The sequence below is a fragment of the Schistocerca gregaria genome, chromosome 1 (assembly GCF_023897955.1).
Source record: "Schistocerca gregaria isolate iqSchGreg1 chromosome 1, iqSchGreg1.2, whole genome shotgun sequence".
In the NCBI taxonomy this organism is placed as follows: domain Eukaryota; kingdom Metazoa; phylum Arthropoda; class Insecta; order Orthoptera; family Acrididae; genus Schistocerca; species Schistocerca gregaria.
The window spans coordinates 727050110-727067897 of NC_064920.1; the positions used below are offsets into that span (position 1 = coordinate 727050110).

A 17788-nucleotide genomic window follows, 5' to 3' on the forward strand; every position below is an offset into this window, starting at 1 on the left:
TATATTATACTTAAAATGGGAGCTATCTCATGTGCAAATGCTGTATGAAGTCTGACAGGGATCCCATAGAGCCCTGTAGCCTTATTTAATTTTTGCAATTTTAGCTGTTTCTCTATGTCACATCCACTAATACCTATATCACTCTTTGTTTTGTTCTCTGCTGTCCAGCGAGGTGCAGTTGTCTTTGTAACAAGATATTTTGACAGTATACTTTGCTGTAATCTTCAGATGATACCTTAGAATGAGCATCTTCACTACATCCTACCTCTTTAATACTGAGATCCCTCCCCACCCCTTCCCCACCTACCTGGATGCACAATGCATTGGGTGGAATGGTGGGGGGTATCATCAATGAATGCTGGGCACGAACCCCAGGCACTTTCTGCTTTTGTAGCCCTCATTGGGCACAGAAGTGACTCTCAGCTGACACTGTGATGTTAGTTGGCTTAGCACTGGTTCCCAAGCTTTGCTTAGGGTGTAGCCACTGTCTCTGTCGATCAGTCTATGGGCCATTCGAATTTCAGTAGCCTCCTTTAGAAAAAAAAAGTCCCAAAAAATGAGGTCTGTCCTAACACCTCTGTTTCTTCAAACTTAATTGAATCCACTGTAGCCATGCAATGTTCTGCAAACATAGACTTTATTAGTTTCTCAAGTTCATTGTGTTTTCTGTGTTCCTGGCATCTTTCTTTGACTGATGCAGTGTACCCAACATATGCCTTACTACATTTACATGGAATATGGCAAACACTCAGTTTATGGATCTCCAAGTCATGTTTCACCATATCTAACAGTGCATACTTTTTAAGAGAGGGATGGAAAACACATTATTGTTAAGTCAAGCCAGGATTCTGCCAATTTTTTTTAGATAGTTTGCCGGCATGCGGCAGATATGTCATTGTCTTATCCTCCCCATCATGTTCTATTTGCTGGGACTGTACCTTCTGCCTGAAAGCATATCAGATTTATCTCCTGCCATATCTACTCTTCTTGAACATGTCCTTATGGTGGGTGGAGCTCCCTTGGTAGACTTTCTTCGTCTGATATTGTACGGGTCCTGTGTTCCAGTGTATATAGCTATGAAGGATGATGACAGCTGGCAGCATTGAGATACAAATCAGTGTGGTTGGCTTTTCTGTCATCCTTTACATCAAATGTTGCTACGTACGCACAAGAACAAGCAAGTCCTAAAATAATAAAAGGCTGAGTAATAAGGCAGAATTAATGAAAGAAAGTCCTTATGCAATAAAAGCATGAGTAAGTAGATGGAATCAATGTCAATGTGCTTAAGAAATAAATGACTAAGATATGAGACAGAATTAATGAGGTAAGACTCTACCATCCAGGTCAGGTTGCAAAACAACAAGTGGTCAAGATACACAGAGAGCCGGTGATAGCACTGCCAGATGTAATAAATAAAACAACAGACAAGTGAAATGTTTACTGAGATCAGGCAAAAGACTCTCTATCTAAATGACCCAGTGTACTCTGAACATAATCATAAGACTGAACAATGCCAGAAGAGATATACAAAAGTACTTGAGTGGGACAAAATGTGAGCAGCAAGAGAGGAACAGAAAGGGCTCATGGTGGTGAATACACTGTGTCATTGGAAGCCCACATGAGGTCTAGAATTAGGCAAAAATATTATAAGGCACAGAGCATCTCTCTTCTTCTATCCAGCCTCTACAACAAATAAGAGCAGAAGAGGTTAGTGAAAAGTGGGGACGTTTCAACATTAAGCAATGTTGGGGCATCCAGAGTTGAACAGGAAAGTTTACAATGTCAGAGGTCCTCAAAGTCAGTCAGTTGGTTTTAGAGCTCAATCACTGGCTCACTTAGTAAGAGTCAGATATCAGAGATAGTTAGCCTCGGGTTAGTCAGAGAACAGTTCAGAGTGCAGACTGCTTTTCGTCAGCCAGTTCATATCCAGTGGAGACCATGTGCTCAACGCTCACGTAAACTTATGGGTACGTTGATCACATTACTGTATCAGTCCTGGGAAGGACTATGCATGATTCTGCAAGTTGAGAAAGTGGCAAGTTTTTTTCACTGTCTTTGTGCCAAAACCTGGCAATCCTTCAGGGGTCTTGGTACCTGGTAGATTGAGTTATTGCCATTTGTAGATATTGCTGGTCAGAGTAGTAATTCTATATAGTCAGACTATTTGAATAAATTGTATAGTAAGGAATTATTAGTTAATTTGTTATTATTCAATGTCACCATTCCCTCCTTGTTTGTTCTATATTGCACTGGTATATTTCTCAAGAGAATTTATGATAGTCATTCAAAACTCTCTTTTTCTTGCTCAAACTGCTAATGTTCCTTGGAATGTGAATATATGTCACCCAATTCCTGGCAATACCAACACTTGGAACATGAGAATGTTACTGTTATGCAATATTTTTTCTGTTCATATTTTCCTTTTAATCATTTATTGTGTATTCTTTTGGATATGCTGTATTGTTATTGAATCATATTTTATCGTGTTTACAAATTGAGACTTCCAATGTTTAATTTTTACTCCATATTCTGAAATCTTTCTCAGTTTTCATTGCATTGTATCAAACTGTCTGTTTATTTGTCAATGTCCATACTATACAGTATTGTACCTGGATGATTAAATAAAATGGGTAGAGGAACATGCCATTCCTGGTATTTGCGTGAAGTGATTTAGTAAAACCACAGTAAACCTGAATCAGGATGGTCAGACAGAGCACCAGCCCCCATCCTCCAAAATCTGAGTCCACTCTCTTAATAAATGCACTTCTGTACCTTATTTGATAACACCTAACACAGAGTACTATGCCCTTCCTTTTTTCAGTTTACTTTGAGAAATAAAAAAAAAACTAGATGTCTTTGTTAGTATTTTATGGGGAAACAAAAAATATATGTTAGAGTCTTCATAAATAACTATAACGTTCTCTAGTTAATTGTTTAGCTTATTAATATCAGTACTCTTTCCAGAGGTTTGATGAAACATAAATTATTTTCAGTTTTTGACCTATACATTAATAGGTTAATACAACTTCAGAAACGTTTTGTATTTTAATTAAATTTAGCCTACTAAATGGGACAGGAGGAGGATTATGGAGAAAAAGAGAGGGACAGGAGAGAGAGGGTGACGAGAGTATGGAGTCGGAAGACTTGTGGCTACCAGCCTTAAAGGACTAATTAATTGAAGTATTAACGATTTGTTGTAGGCTTCATATCCATTCCATTGTATAAATTATATGTTTTGGTGAGAAAGAGGGTGGGGTTCAAGAGAGGGAGGAGAGGGGTGGGGGGTGGGAGGAGGTGCATAAGAGAGAAAGAGAGTTAGTCAATTAGCTGTCTGTGTGTTCCATTGATCAATCGCATGGTACGGTAGCCGTTATGATGTGGAATGTGTCAAGTGCACAAGAAATGCACTTATGAAACTAGATTTATATATATGATGTAAAAAAAATAGAAAGAAACTTCCCCATGGGAAAAAAATATATTAAAAACAAAGAATCCAAGACTTACCAAGCGGGAAAGCGCCGGTAGACAGGCACAATAAAATACACACAAACACACACATAGATGTCTGCTTGTGTCTGTATATGTATGGATGGAGAGAGAGTGTGTGTGTGTGTGTGTGTGTGTTCCTTACCCTCTCCCTTAAAACCCACATCCTTTCATCTTTACTTTTCCTTCCCTCTTTCCTGACGAAGCAACCGCCAGTTGCGAAATCCCATAATTTTGTGTGTGTGTTTTATTGTGCCTGTCTACCAGCGCTTTCCCGCTTGGTAAGTCTTGGATTCTTTGTTTTTAATATACATATTTTACAAAACAGAGTTAAAGATTAATATTTCTATTATTTACCCCATCCCCTTAAATGGCACAAAATGCATATACTATATTTATAGATTTATTTATTCCTATTCAAGGATTCATCTATGGTATAGAAGGAGTTGTCAAGGAGATATGACTTCAATTTATTTTTGAAGCTATTACTGCTGTCTGTCAGGCATTTTATTTCACCTGGTAATTTGTCGAGAATTTTTATAGCAGCATATTTTACCCCTTTCCGTGCCAAAGATAGGTTGTCAGAGAGAGGCAGGCGAGAGAAGGGGACGGGGGGATGGAGTCAGGAGGCTTTCGAAGGGGGGGGGGGGGGGGGGTTGGAAGAGGGTGGGGCTACCGGTCTTAAAGGACTAATTAATTGGCGTATTAAGGATTTGTTGTAGGCTCGAAATCGAGGTTTCCATTGAATGCTACATTATCTTGTCGCACTTTTTATGTGCGAACTAACCTTCAGCAAATGATAGTGAAAAGAAGATACTATAGTACTTGAATAAGTGTAAACTCATTCTGTATCAGAAACTGGGAAAGCAATTATCCGATGACATATCAATAAACCCCTATTTGTAAACGGTCATCTATTAGGAGACCCGTCTACTTAATGAATTTCATGGTTAATATTCCATCCCTTGCTATAGCAGTTTCTACATATAAAGTTTGTAGATGCATGGGTTACTGATTAGTAACTACGACGACGGCCGTTACACGCGTCTTGTACCATATGAGAAATGACTTAAAGCACATTTGTTTCATAAACATCGTATATGGCAAGAGTTGTTCACACATTATATTATAACACCGAAGTTCGATGGTTATAACTTTCGTAGTTATATTCATGAAAATAAGTTTGTCGTCTTTGATTTGTGAAATCCGTGAAGCCGCCGAAGTGGGCTATCTCAGTATTTTCATGGAAGTCTAAGGTCTTTGGTGGGAAGGCGGGAGCGAATTTCATGTAGTGTTTTGTGAAAAGTATGTGTGGTTGTTGTTCACTTTTGGCTGTGATTTGAAAAGGATCGGTTGTTTCAAGACTGTTGAGGTGAGTGCGAAGAAATTTTCATTTGTGACTTAACTGTAGGAGAGATGTATGTTAAACCTTTGGTTCTCATTTTTATGTTCTAAGAGAAATGTATTGTCAGCGATTGAATAAAGAATTTTTGTTTCTGGACAATCCATTGTAATTCAGCGCTACCATTTATCTCGTTGAACGTACAAGGAATGTATGTGTTGCTTTTGTTTTTTAACGTTTAGTGATCAAATGATTTTTTTTGTCATTTACTCTCTTTGTTTCGTCGTGTTGCATGCTGCATTTCATGTATAGTATGGACTATGATCCTGCTCAATCCTTAACATGTAAACACTACTTTAGTTCCCTGTTGATTTATATGAAAGATTTGCTTCTTCGGAACTCCCCAAGGACGTTGTTTACGATAGAAAACACGACCTCTTCGTATTGCCGTGTGATTGTCTATATGTAAGGATAGTATACCTTTTTGTGCTCCATGATAGTAGATAAGAAGTAACGTGAACAGCATTGTGAACTTTAAAAAGTGTTAAGACGCTTTTCAGTTGTTGGGAACCTACCTTTTGTGTAGTACCTATTTGTTGGATTTAACAACGCCCAAATAATTGACTGAATGTTGCGAAGAATAGTGGCTTTTAGTTACTCTAGTTTTTTTTATACCAAATAAAACAATCATTTAATCCCAGACACAGAGTGAGATGGTGATTGAGCAGGGGGAGGCTGGGGAGAGACGACTGCTCATGACATTGCCCTGTAATAACCTCATAGATTATTCGTATTACTGTTTAAGTACTTTATATTATTCTGCTACATATGGATCTATGCCAAACACACATGGCAGTTCTGTTTCTTTTTTTTTTTTTTTTTTTGCAGATATGTGAATTTGTATCGCTTTACTGTATTAACAGGGTAGCTATATTCATTCAATTCAGCTTTTGTGACATAGGTCATACAGTCGTATTACCTTGCTCATTTGAGAAGACTGCCTCTGAAAGACTGATATCAAAACATTGTCGTGAAATTCCCGTACTTCCTTTTACCAGCATTTCATTTCCATGTCGTTTATAACTCGATTTTTTCTGAGAACATAAAAGAGAGTGCAAATAGGGTTTGATATGGCCTAGCATTTTTTCATAGTAATTTCCGTACGCTTCTGTTGGCGGCAAGGAGAAACACGGTATATCGTTCTATGTATAAAAAATAGCTCTCTGTAAATAATTTCCGTAATTAAGTTTGTACAGCTGCGAGTCCTTCGTGGCTGTGGGCGCAATCGATTTTTCATCAGTACGTGTGAGTTTTTGGCGTACAAAAACTTTATGAAAAGGCAGTCATTAGCGTGAGTCACGTGTATACATTACAATTAATGTCGTAGTGAAATATGGACGCTTATAGTTCGTAGGACGGTGAACCGCCTCAATAAAAACTGCTTGCTTCTTGGCGTCAGCAGTAGACCAGTGCCCCGATAACGGCGCATGCGCATTGGCTATTTCGTGTTGCGCTCAACGAAGTGGTTCGTTGCCCCTTCACTTGGAGTTTTGCTTTCGAGTGCGTACATGTGTGTGGTGTAGTGACAATTAAGCAGATGTTGACCTGGAAGACAAATCAATCAAGAGCGAGATCGACGAACATCGGCAGCATATTTGACTAAGAATGTATGTTTGAATATGATTTGCTCATAAATAAGTGTTGTTAAAACTCATATCTTACGTTTATAATGTATATAATACATTATATATTACTTTGTATTATCTTCTAAATTGAATATTACTTATAAAATTGTAACAATAATATGTTACATATTTATCATACTGAATTAAATATTAATGAAATAATTCATAAGTTGTATAAACTACTTGTGTAGCAATTAGATAAAGAACTGAGTTACGAAATTTCTGCATTCAAAATTCTCATTGGTCTCATGTGCAACGTGGCTACAATGGCCATATTGATTTACAAGTGAACCATTGACTTTGTGAATGAAAAGATGCGCATGGTGTAAGTGCTGAACAAGCACTTAGCATAGACGAATCAGTGTCTTTTTGTTTCCATTTGTATGAATATTTTTTGCACCTTGAGTCTTTTATTGCAGAAATTTTCAACTTTATGCATTGTTTAGAAGAAATTGTAAGATATATTTAGTTTAACGTTGTTATCATTATGTACGCTAAAGATCTTATTTACGGCTGTTACTGGAATTCACGCATTAAAACACAACTATATCGCCGCTATCGATCGCGAGTGATGGAGCTTCTGCAACAACGCACAGAGCAGCAGGTTTCGTTTGTGAATGCAGTGGCAGGAAACGGCCATATTGATTTTTAAGTGAACGATCGACTGAAAGAAATTGTCGACATTGGACAACTGCAAAGCCATCACTGAGCATATAACATAGATGAATCTTAGATTGTAAGACTAATATTTTGCTGAACGTTGTTGCCATTGTGTACGCTATAGGTCTTATTTACGACCGTTACTCGAATTCACGCATTAAAACATTTCGATAACCTCTACTCATTAATGCTAGTTATTGAGCCTATGTCACAGGACACAGAACTGTTTTTCGTCATTCATAAATGCAGTTCGAGGAAAAGTGGATTTTTCAATCATTATAACGTAGTCTTCCACGATTTTTTATAGTGAGTTTAATTGTACAGACTTTTTTGTTGAGCTGATCCATCTGTGTTTGTCGATGTTGGTATCTTAGTTTAAAACGTGAATGTGTGTGCAGGCGCTCTAAAACTTGTTTATCTGTTGGTCCACCTTGTAGATGGTTCCATATGCCGTATGCTAATGTGGAAATGAGATTTTTCATGGTTGTCTTCTAGAACAGGCGAAACGATACAAGCATCAAAACTAGAATGATGGATCAACTGTTTTCTTTACAATTTAAGTTTCGTCCTATCTAATGTATTTAAACTGCTTGGGTTTGAAGTGTAACATTAAATACAAAACCTTTCAGTTGCCAGCATTCAGTCTTGGTCTTGAAGTATAATTTAAATCAACAATGTTGATGTAACACTGTTAAGAAGTATATAAAATTCAACTTCAGCCAAGTCTTTGTTGGAAGCTATTTTGGGGAATCCCCTATTCATGCCTTACTGTATTTGTAACTGATTTTGTAGCAGTCAGTTACAATATGTATATAGTGCAGAATAAGTGTTCATTTTGGCTATTTGTGCCAGTGTTTTCTTTTTAAAGCTTACCTGTAGTAGAGCTTATTGCCTTGTCATTTGGGTGGTTGCTGGGATCATAATTTACTGATCAAAGTAGAGAAATGATTAACATACTGCATGCTGGACTTGAATTCTCCAGTTGCAGGATCCAAATCCCTGTCTGCTTATGTAGTTTTTTATTGTTCCCCAAAATCGTTTCATTTGAATGATGAAATGGTTTCACCTCTAAGGCTATGAGGATCCCTTACCTACGTCCACAACACTGAGTGGATGTTCTTCCATCTCCATCAATTAATCTCATATATATGGACTGCTAGTGCCCACACTTTCATCCTTTATCATCTCATGTTTAAGTTTTAGAAGCATTGCCAACTGAAAACCACAGTGTCACTGTAGTTTGTTTGCCCCCCCCCTTCTCTCTCTCTCTCTCTCTCTCTCTCTCTCTCTCTCTCTCTCTCTCTCTCTCCCTCTCTCCCCCCCCCCCTCCCCCTCCCCCCCCTTAAGAGATGGCCACTGTGGCCAAGCGGTTCTAGGTGCTTCAATCCGGAACCACGAGGCTGCTACGGTCGCAGGTTTGAATCCTGCTTCAGGCATGGATGTGTGTGATGTCCTTAGGTTACTAAGGTTTAAGTAATTCTAAGTTCTAGTGGACTGATGACCTCAGATGTTGAGTCCGATAGTGCTTTGAACCATTTCTCTACTTAAGTCTTGAAGAACACAAGGTTTTGTTTAGCTCTGCTATGCACTGATCACTGCAATGTCTGGTACAGCAGTTTTTCTTTGTTGTTGAGGAATTCATTTACAGCCAGCCAATTTTTAATTCAGAAATAGTTTTAAATCTAATTTTGTGAAATTTATTTTCTGCGCAGTTACTGCAACTTGAATTTAGTCTGGTGATGTAATGTTATATTTCCCAAGTGAAAAGTTTTGGTTTTGTTTTTAACAAATATTGTAGTTTTTGCCAAAAACACTCAGATCTCTTCTGCCTTTGTAACTTATTACCTGAAGTGAACTAAAGCTATCATTTTCATACATTTTTGTTGGCATTCTGTGTGAAGTGTCATAAGTAACTGGCACATAGTCTTAGTGATTTTAGTTGTCAAGTGTAAATAATCACACTTCTTTTATTTTACTGCTTCCCAAACATGTGTAGGAGACACACATAAACTAAAATGTGCCATTACATGCCATGGAGAAATAGCCGCTGACAGAAGGTTCTGAATAATTCAGATCTTGGGGTGTGCATTGTAAGATCTGTGATATCTAAAGGGGGGGGGGGTGAATTGGGAATTTGGTTTGGAAGAGCTCAGTAGCCTCCCCCTCCACTTTTTTTAAAGTTCATTAAATTACGAAGTCAACAAACTGCTAGATAAAATGATGAATAAGCATTGTAGGATTTATGCTGTTACTGTTAATATGCATTTTTTACTGAATATCTGTATATAAATCACAAAATCATTGTGCAGGGTGGCTTTTTCACCCATCAGGATTTTGAAAAGGAAACATTGGAGTTAAACGTTCTCCATGTAGTTTCTGCAGGATTCATTGTAATAACAGGTGCACTGTGCCTCTTGAATATCGTAAGTGATGGTTAAAAAGGTACAGTTGAATCTATTGGATATAGACGTAGCAGTTTGTGTTTTTGATTTAGCTCTAAGCTTGTACCTACAACTTGTTGCCTCCTAGCATGAACAGCTGGAGGTTAATGTTTAAAGGCAAAGTATGTTTTAAATTAAGGTTTTGTGACCATGAACTCCCAGTCTTTCCTTGTAATTGAAGACTGGACCTAGTTTTGTCCATACAGGTTGGTTGTTCAATTAACATATACATAGGATAACTGGGTTGTGAGCAGCTTAGCTGCAGTACTTTGTAGATTTACTAGCCACCGAATTCTGGTGATCTACAGAACTCAAAATAGCTCAGTTACATCAATTAAAAGTTCATGCTACTAATGTAAAATTGCTGGCTTGGTTCTCTTTTCATTTATTCATATTTAACTTGTTTAACCATTTTTCAATATTAGGTTGAAAGTATATCTAATCATTTAGATTATATTCATCATGCCATACACATCACATTTATTTACATTACAATGGAGTGAGAAGAAAAAGGAAAAAAGACATTTGTTACACTTGATGATTAAAGGAAAAAATAACACTTGACGGCAAATAGGTTTTCAGTCAAATGACAATATTGTCAATTTTCTCTTTTGTTGGATAGATTGTGCTGCCAATCTTTTTACACTTCAGAGGTGTTCGAAAATTGTCCCTCAGTTTCTGCATTGGCACATGGAATCCAAATAGCCTTCTGGCTATGAACTACTGATTATCAACTAATGTTGCATGCACAGTTGCTTTTTAGCAACATTCTGAAAAGATTTATACTGTTCGGAGTAACTGCTGTACAGAGTCAAGTCATTCCAGGTGCAGACTGTAAGATCCTTCCCATGTCTACATTAATGGTGTTTGAGCTTATTGACCTGGGGTTAAAACGTGAATCTAAGGCTTTGAAGACTAATTTATTTAGATGTGTGACTGAGTTCAGAATCTCATCAGAAGTTGCACTGAGCACTTCAGTCCCTCCCCCATTCATTCTTGCATGAAACACTTCCTCATTAATTAATTAATTATCTATCATATTCTTTGATGAATATGGTCTCCACAAGAATCCAGTTCACTTTGTCATCTGACAACAAATTGACACTCAAAATACCAGCATTGGGCAGCCGTCGTGTCATAACTGTGGAAAAATTTATTCATTTCTTCAGAATATTCTGCTGTGTAAGTTCCACTGTGTTCAGGCTGGAACAGGAGTAAAGTTTGCATCTCTGTTACTTTCCTTCAGCAACTCCAAATGTTTCCTGTCACTGGTGTTAAAGAACGCAACACATTTGTTCAAGTATCTAGCATTGCATCTCATTACTGCTTTCACATCACCATACAGTATATTGTATTTCTAAAGACCTCCTCTCCCCACCTCTTACCCTCACCCCACCCCCACTGCCACTCCCACAAAAGAAAGCTGTACAAACATAAGAATCTTTGTACTAGCAATAAAATTTTCTATTTGTATCATGCTTTGATACTCAAAAACAGTGAAAACACAACAGCCTTTTCAGTTAGTGGTCTTGTTGACTAATACCTGGTGTACAAGTATGAAATGCAATTTTCTGTGGTCAAGAATGTGTTAAATTCAGAAGAATGATAGTGATTTAGTCAAAGTATGCCCCATTGTTATACATTTTTCCCATCTTTTGGGCAATTTGTGAATATCAAGTAAGTAAAAAATTTCCTCTTTTGCTGCGAACTGTTCATCAAGCCCTTTTTTCACATCTTCATACGAACCAAAGTGCTGCTTAGCAAGCGTGTGACCCATTGATGCAAAAAGTGATAATTGGAATGAGCCAGGTCTGGTGCATAAGTAGCATGGGGTACAACTTCCCACCCAGGTGCTTCCAACATGCCACTAACTGGTTTGGCCACAAGTTAAGGAACATTGTCATCAATAAAAAGGACTGTTACCTCTTTGTGTTGTGGCCTTTTTTGATCAGCATATAGTTGAAATTGGTCAATTTCTGTTGGTAATGTGTAGTATTAAGTTTCCCCAGGTTTTAACAGCTCATAGTAGACTTGACCCACCTGGTGCCACCAAACACAGAGAATCATCTTTGTCAAAACGTTTCAGTCTTGTGGTCCATGTGGATGGTTTACCTTGGTCTATTCATGATTCTTTTGTGCTTGGGATTCTCAAAATAAATCCACTTTTCATCCCCTGTAACTATATAATGCAAAATTGTGTTTTTGCACTTTTCCATTTGCCTGTCATTCAACTCATGTTGTACCCATCTGCTGGTCTTCTGAATCATAGCTGATTGGAAACATTGACTAATGCCCAATTGCTTGGTGAGTTGTTTTTGTGTTTGCGAATCATCTTTGTTCAACATTGCTTCCAGTTCCACATCTTCATATTGTGGCGGTGGTTTTCATGTTCCTTGGTTGCAAACATCAAAGTCATCATTTTTGAAACGCCAAAACCATCGTTCACATGCATCTTGCGACGGAGCATGTTCTCCATAAGCTTCTTTAAATAATCAGTATTATTCAGCAGCAGTTTTTGTCAAATGAAAGCAAAAAGTAATGCTGTCTGCCAGTGCTCCTTGTTTCCTATGAATTTCGACATATTGGACACAAATCTATGCACACACTTTTCCAACTTACCACTTGTGCACATCTGACACTTAGGGATAACACAGCAGAATGATGCAGGATAGAATCTTTATAGCACAAACTGCATTGCTGTAACATCTGTCCTCTGAACTTCGCATTTCATACTTTACACCTGCTATAATGACTTCTTTCTGCTAGCTTCCCCATTACATCATTTTTTTGCCATTGTTGTTTTGAAGGCACAATAGTTTTCCATGTTGTATTTACACATGGCTCGTTATCAGCACCAAAAAAGGGCAGTTATTTTAGTAGTTATCGAAATTGCTAAAATATTTGATACTGCTCTCGAGCAAAATACATTACTTTATTAAATACTTGGTTTTAACTGTTAGTAGTTTTGAAGATATATAATAATTTTGTCACCAAAATGCTGCACATCTTCCTTGAATTCATTCATCAACTGTTGAAAATCTTCATCTTCCAGTTTTGTGGAATGGAATGTTGGCCATCAAAAATGTTCCCACTGGCCTTTGGGCCAGATATCCACAGTAGCTTTCCTTCTTATTTGCAGCTTCAAAGCTGCATCTAAGCTTTATTGGGAGACGAGGCTGCTTAATTTTGCTGCTTTTATGCTTTTCACTCTGTACAAGTTTCAAAATATCATCTGTTGTAGTATTTACAAAAAAATTCTTTTATTAAGCGCATAAAACCCTTCACTTTGAAATCCTCGTGCTCTGTCAGCCCCATCATTGCAGGCTTTGGTTTCACAGTTGTTAGTTCAGTACACATACACATCAGAGTTCAGCACGTAATGACTGCAGACAGAATTTGTTCTCATTCGAGACTTTTTTTTTTAATTTGGGAGAAAACGTCAATACTGGGGAAGGATGGTGGGCAAAGTTTGAACATCGGTGTGAAACAGGCATGTGGCTGAAAAGAATGTGGAAAGATGGATTGCAACTCGATAAGTACTTGTCTAGATGAAACTTCCTGGAAGATTAAAAATGTGTGCCAGACCAAGACTTGAAATCAGGACCATTGCCTTTTGATGGCACGTGCTTTACTGATGAGCTACCGAAGTGTGACTCACGGCATCTCTTCATAGCTGTACTTTCAGCCATATCTCCTCTCCTGAGTTCCAAACTTCAGATTTCACAGAAGTTCTCCTGTAAAACTTGAAGGACTAATGCTCAAGGAAGAAAGGATATCACTGAAGCACACCTTTGCCACAGCCTGAGGGGATTGTCTGCACAGTGAATTTAACTCTGCAGGTGAGTGCACTGATATGAAACCTCTTGCCAGATTAAAACTGTGTGCTAGAGTACTGGCAGAAGTAAAGCTGTGTGGGGAGGTTCTGAGCTGTGTTTGGATAGCTCAGTCTCTAGACCACTTGGCTGCATGAGGCAAAGGTCCAGTATTAAAGTCCAAGGCCAGCAAACAATTCTAATCAGCTAGGAAGTTTCAAATCAGCACATATACTGCTGCAGAGTGAAAATTCATTCTAGAGTGTTTCAAATTTTTCTGTAAATGCAGGAATTGCAGATGAATTTTGAAAATATAAAAACTGCCATGGCGATATTAAATAATAATTTCATGAATTACTAAACATAAACTGAGTTTACACTGTGATAGATACTTAGTTCATCATGCTTTTACATATAAATTGAACACTGAAATGATCTGTATAATCAAAAGTCAGATCATGTAATATATTTGCGTTTTCAGTTATTTTGCTTTTGTAAGAAAAACTGGCATTATTGGTATTGAAAAGTTCATTCAACCATGATTATCACATCATCATCATGCCCATTTTTGTTTAATCTCTGAGTTTGACAGCGAGCTGGTATGAAATGCCTTCAGTAACAACCATGTCACAAACATTGCTGCATATAGCCACCACAGCAGGTGCCTGGTTGATGCAGCTGTACTGATAGCTGTTCAACAACAAAAAGGTTGGGTTTTGCGTGGCAATACTGCAAGTGGATGTCCAACAGGTGGCCCTTTTGTGTGAGTCACTTTTTATTCTCCATTGGACAGTTGGCCATTGGCTTGGACAGCATGAAACATCTGAAAGCAAACACTTTGCAGCAATTGGAAGGGTTCAGCCTGGAGGGTATCCCCTGAGTGATCTCATCATTCTGGAAAGTACACGGTATCAACACAAGTATGCACCTATTCTTAGGGCCCATGTCCATCCCCGCATGCAGCTTCTTTTTCCTCTGCACATTGGCACCTACAGGCAGGACAGTGCAGTGTATCACAGCTTGCAGTGTATGTGCATGATCCGAAGAGCAGCAGGCTCTGTGGGGGGTCACTTCAATCGGGCTGTTTATGCCGTGAATCCTCAATAGAAATCTAGTGCAGCTGGCCATGGTATTGGAGTCGGTACGGCTCCACATCCCTTTCAGTACCTTCTGAAACTCAGATTGTTACCGGGATGGTTCCTTTGAAAGGACACGGCCGATTTCCTTCCCTAACCCGAGCTTGCGCTGCGTCTCTAATGACCTCGTCGACAGGACGTTAAACACTAACCACCACCACCACATCATTGATTGTTTTCATGCATGTCTTGCAGCAGTCTGCATTGCAAAAAGGTGGTCATTGAGGCTGTTGTCAGGTGATCACATTAATGTAACTGGACAGTCAATCTATGAACACAGTTTTGAAAATAAACTGAATTTCCTTTGTCATGCTGATTCCTTCCAGTGACAGTTTCATTCTGAATGCTTGTATACGGCCTTTTAAATGTGTTACCGGCAGATTCTTAGCCTGAAGTGTCACATTGATTAGATGGCTGGTTATGTTGGTAAGGTCACTTCATAAAGGTATCTATCCACATTTAACAGAAAAAGAAAGTTGATTTAACAGCTAGCCCCCTACGAAGCCACTTCACCTTACTGTAATAAGGCAGCCTACTTTACTAGCTGTTTATGTCTTCAAGAAAGGTCTCTAATAGATGCTTTGAAGGTCATGCTCTCATGTATTATTAATTGTATTAGTTGTAGAAATTATAGTCTGATTGAAATTACTTTATTGTTGACATCTCTCATGTTGGAGCTCGTTTTTCCCCAGTCAGAACCCTAAACATCATGCCCGAATTGTTTGCCATTGCCAAACTGCCACATCAACTGGACAGTTCCATTCTTTCTTGATGTACAGGGTTGGCCAGTATAACGGTAAGATTTAAATAAGTATCTGATTCTATAAGAATTTTTTATTAATTTAATGGTTATAAATTGGAGTACAAAGGTAGCCATTTACTGTACAATAAGTGAAAAAAATTATTTTTTGAATATAACATCTGCAAATGTCCTCCATTTGGAATCTATGCACTTCTGCAGCCAGTCCTGGAAGTTTCCCATGACATTTTGCAGAATATTAACTGGTATTCCTTCAAATTTCGTCCTGAAGTCGTTGTTTTATGGCTGGGATAGTTCTGGGTAGATCGTTTTGAAAAACTTGTTTTTAAATAACCCCATGGAAAAAAATCGTAGGTTGTCAAATTTGGAGAGCGAGGGGGGCCAAGGGATATCCCCATTTCGGGAAATGACGCCGCCTGGAAACAAAGCATTCACAGCAACTCTTGCAGTGAGGCTTGTTGCCCCATCTTGTGAAATATTGTGTGTTCATTCACTGGAAAGTGGGCGAGTTCTGGCGTAAGAAAGTTCTGGATCATTGCAACATAACTCTGTCATAGCACTTCCATTGATATCCTCAAAGAAAAATGGGCCTACGATTCCTCTTGCTGACACTGCACACCAAACCGTCCCTTTTTGAGGATAAAGAGGTGCTTCGTGAAGTGCGCCAAGGTTTTCCTCCAACCTGTATCTGAAGTTTTGTTCATTAACAACACCAGAGAGGTGGAAATGCGCCTCTACACTCATCCACAAGTGGTTTACTTGGTCATCATTTTCTTGAAGTCTTTTGGCCATTTCCCAACAAAATTGTAATCGGTTCTGATAGTCACTTGGCAGATCGCCGTGGACTTCTGAGCATTGCCTGGTGAACAGCGATGTTTTGAGGGGTTTTTGCACTCCCACGATTTTTAGACGTTGATCCAGTTTGTTCAAGGTTGTTTATCCATGAACGAATTGCACTATCCGAGGAACAGGCCTGTTGCGCGGTATGTTGAAATGGCGTCGAAAAGCACGTCGCAGTTTCGCCAAACTCTCACCATTCGTATAATATGCTTTAACCGCGTAGACGCAGTGTTCACCCTGCCAACGATACACTGCAACTAAATAGCCGGACATGCAGGTAGAATGGAGCCGGCACCATTACCCCCACCACTCACATTCCAGCTGTCAAGGCCATCTCCAGTCTGCCCGTTTCACTGGCTAACTCTGTATTTGTATCCCGAATTATGGGTGTGGCACTTTTATTTTGTATTTCATCTTACATGATAACCACACCACAAACAATACACACTTCTAACAATGCTAATTAAATACACGTTTCATAAATAGCAGACACTAAACAGTATAGGATATTTCACACAAGAAATGATTCAGTGTCGTGTAAGAGGTTATCATAATCACAGAGATTGGCTTACATTAGATACGCTTACAGTTCATCATCATGACTAGGTGATCAGTCACAAACACAAACTTGATTCACTGTTGCGCTTTTGCGCAATTGTTGACATATTAGCCTGCTGTACTGAAGGACATAGGTTCGAACCTCAATTGCCACGAAATGTTATTTCTTAATATAATCATCGTTTTTATTCAATTAGTTCAAATGAATTTTTTCTAATTCATTGCCATTTCATTTTCATCATCGTATTGCCTTTTTTATTTGTTAACATTCTATCTGTCATTCATTTTTTGTCCCGAGTTCGCATATGTCCTCTGAAATCTGCAACCAAGTGGTAACAAAGACTACCCACTGGTTGCGCTAATGCAGCAGCTCTTGTAGCCAGTGAGATGATAGTTTCAGGTAACCAGTGATAGCAGGAAATTAGCATGCTTTTACTGCTGAAACTAATCTCTCTTGAGTTTGTTAGTGAAGGTGAACTGTAATAGCCGCGAACAAACCAATCGTGATTTTTAGCTCTACTGCAGATTATTGACCACTACTTTCTAGGATACATTGCACATAACGAGGTTGTGGTTATCTTAGGACACTAGTTTAAATACAGGGCTACAAAATGCGTCTCGTGTGCAGCTCACTTATTGGTCACTTAGAATTGGCTGCTGACATAGCATCTCGCATTTCCAACATGCCTATAGTGTGTTTAAAATAAGTTGTGACTTTTGACAGTTCAGTACAGAGCAAGTGCAGGGCAGCATAATTGCCAGCATGTGCTGCATGCAGGTGATCACAGTATAATGCGAGTCCTATTTAGTGCAGAACCTGGCAGGGTAGCTAGACTGCGTGAACAGCAAACTGCCAATCTATCATTCTAAAACGACTTCAAAGAAACTGTCAGGTAATAGTCTCATTCTCACACATTTTATAGTTTAATTCGTCTGTTTGGTGATGACGGCCTATCATTTTGTTAGTGGTCATAGTCATTGTGATGCCGGCCGCGGTGGTCTCACGGTTCTAGGCGCGCAGTCCAGAACCGTGCGACTGCTACGGTCGCAGGTTCGAATCCTGCCTCG

The 17788-nt window shown here is 38.7% G+C and overlaps 1 protein-coding gene across 7 annotated transcripts in view; it reads left to right on the forward strand.

Annotated features, from left to right (window-relative positions):
- The first annotated feature begins 4718 nt into the window (after positions 1-4718).
- LOC126266816 (uncharacterized) overlaps positions 4719-17788 on the forward strand; it is a 342237-nt gene continuing 329167 nt past the window's right edge. For 2 of the 7 annotated variants that reach the window (XM_049971397.1, XM_049971412.1), the window contains exons 1-2: positions 4736-4858; positions 6243-6495. The gene's annotated coding sequence lies outside the window, so the exon portion shown is untranslated. Of the gene's footprint in view, positions 4859-6242; positions 6496-17788 lie in introns of all 7 variants that reach the window. The other 5 variants (XM_049971388.1, XM_049971423.1, XM_049971406.1 and 2 more) reach the window with 5 other exon arrangements.